Here is a 2911-nt window from a genome sequence, read left to right as displayed (position 1 = left end):
ATCCTTTCCTAACTTCTTGAGCTGAAACATTGAATGAAGAATCTGTACTTAGTGAGACTACATTGATAAACTCAGACTGCAATGTTACATTCCTTGGACCATTATCCCAAACCCTGTTTTATTGTTGTTGTTATATATGATAGAGTCAGACCCAATACCCTCAGTAGCCATTCCCATACATATTCTCCTGGTTTCTGTCTGTACATGTTAGGAAAATCAAGTATGTCTTTTTAGATGTAGCATATCACCTCCTCAGTCACACTTTGTGTTTCACCTTTTGGGGCTTGCTTGGACTTAACTTTAGTTATATAGTTATAGGTCTAGCAGCAATAATGGGTGGTTGGGACAGTTCCTGAGAACATTCAGCAAAGTCTTCCATAGCCTCTGCCTCAGGCAATGAGACCCAGCAGGAACAGTTGGATTAATCCCATCACACTGAGGTGGAGGGGAAAATGGTTTTACAGTAATTCCTTCAGATGGGAGGGATTCAACAGAAATTACAGAGTCCATATCTTCATTTTCCTGACTATCTGCCCATATGTTCTTATTCCAGGTTTCAGGATCCCATTTTTTCCCAATTAATTCTCCATTTTAACTTCAGACATCATTCTGGGTTGGTAATTTAATTAGCATTGTAATCCAGCCACCCTTACAATAAGACTCTGTTTTTGGTTTTCAGCAATATTAGCTCTGTTACTAGAAGAAATAAGGCTTCCTTTAAGAGAAAAACTGGAAACATTGAGGTCTTTTATGTGGTGTTTAAGCTGTGACCCAGCAGCCCTGAGCTCATCTCACTGTTTCACCACTTTATCTAGTATAAGTAGGACCAACCAACCAGCTTCCTTATACTCCAAATGCTGACAAAATTGCAGAAAAGTATGAAATATGCGATTTTCCAGAGCCTCATTTATCAAAGTACTTGATCTATTAGTGGTACTATATTGCATATTAATGTTGCCACCTCACACCATGGATTAGCAGGGCCCTGTTTCCTAACACAGGCAGGGTCACCAGTACCTTTATGATTAATCAAATTGGAGAATCAATTTTAGGAAACCCATCCTTATGATTTGTCTCTCTAGAACCACTCACAGTACCAAATGTGTTATACTGGGTTTTCTAGAGAAGCAAAACAAGTAAAGCTTGGGGTGGGGGGAGGGGGGAGAAAGAGAAATTTATCTTAGGAAAATGGCTCACATATCTACTGTATTGTATAATTCTGTAATTTGGGTATTCATCTTCTGGATTTCTAGCTGCTTTTGTATGACTTCTGATTGTGCATTAATCTTGTTATTTTGTTCTTGAATGATTTTCCTGAGTTCTTCCAGGGATCATTCTGTGTTCTCCTTGCTTCTGTTTGGGATTTCCTTAGCTCTTGTACTCACTGCTGTTGAGTTGGATCTGACTCATAGGGACCCCTCCTTGGGTTTCTGAGTCAGTATCACGAGGGAAGTTGATTGCCCACCTTACCTTTATAGGTGTGCCTGGTGGGTTTGAACTGCCAGCTTTCTGATTAGCAGTCAAATGCCTTATGCACTAGGCCATCAGAGCTCCTTTAAGCTCTTGTAGAGCTCTATAAAAATATCTTCTAAATTCCTTCTCAGATAATTCCATTGCCTCCACTTCCTCCATGTTTAATGAGACCTTTGGGGTTTTGCTTCTAATGCCTTGTCCTCTTTTTTGTTTTTTATTTGAGGTTACCTGCTGTTTCCTAGAAATTTTGAGGTTGTCTTTAACTGTTGGTTATGTATTTCTTTGTTTTCTCATGGTTTTATGATTTAATATTTTGAAAAGATGGAACAGGTGTATTTTATTTTTTTGGTTATTAACTCAAGTGTGCTGGGTTGCTCTGCAGTTTTCTTTGTAATGATGGAATCACCCTGTGCACCCAATGCAGATGGAGGTCTCTCTTTCTCATAGAGGGTTTAAAATTGGAGCCAGAAGGGATTATGGTGGCTTAATGTGATTTTTTGATTGAATGAGTGAGGGTATAGGCAGGCAAAGCTCCAAGTTGCCAGGAGTGGTATCTAGGGTTTTGAGTGAGCTACTAATGACATCATTCTACTGTTATTCACAGACCCATAGCTCAAGTTAAAAAAAAGACTCCAATAATTAGGGAGCTGCCACTTTCTGCCAGGTTCAGACATATGCAAAAACACTGCTCTGGAGGCCCCTTCATGTCAAAAATACCACCCAAGATAACTGCGATCCACAGTGGGAGATCTTCCCAAGGCCCACTTACTTGTAGCATCAGTGGTCTCTCTGCTCAGGTTTCAGCAATGCTGGAGTCAGAGAAATGCCTGCTCACACCCAGCAGACCCAAGTTTCCCATCAAAAGCAGGTGCCAGTCACTCCATGCCAAAAAGCTGACCCAAGATAATTGCCTGTTCCACAATCCACTGCTGGAGTTCTTCCCAGGGCCAGCCCACTTGCAGATTAATGATATTCCTGGTTGTGTTTCAGTGGTACTGGAGCCAGAGAAATGCCTTCTCACATCCAGCAGAGCCAAGTTTACCATAAAAAGCAGGCGCTTAATGTAGATCTGTGATGTGACTGTTGGTTCACTGGTGTGATGCACCTTCTCTTCTCCCCCAGTAAGGTCTCTTATGGCCCTTCTCACCTGCCTCTCAGCACTCCACAGGACAGATTCCCCTGTTTTTGTTATTTTTTCCCTCCCCTTTCTCCTTTGTAATCCTACTGTCTGAGTTTGGTGCACTGTGATTCAGCGAGCTATTCAGAGCACCAGAATCCCTATTTCAAACTGCTGCACCTAGTTTCTCAGGCACTAAGATGATAGAAAGAATTGGCATGGGCACTACTAACAATATGCCCTTTTGAAATCCCTCCAGCCTTCCACAACTTTTAAGGAAAGTGAGAATAATGAGCTAAAACCTTGATAACCGAGTCTTTG

The sequence above is a fragment of the Orycteropus afer genome, unplaced genomic scaffold (assembly GCF_000298275.1).
Source record: "Orycteropus afer afer isolate SDZICR_OR568_19922 unplaced genomic scaffold, OryAfe1.0 scaffold01327, whole genome shotgun sequence".
NCBI classification, from domain to species: Eukaryota; Metazoa; Chordata; class Mammalia; order Tubulidentata; family Orycteropodidae; genus Orycteropus; species Orycteropus afer.
This window is presented reverse-complemented; position numbering follows the sequence as displayed.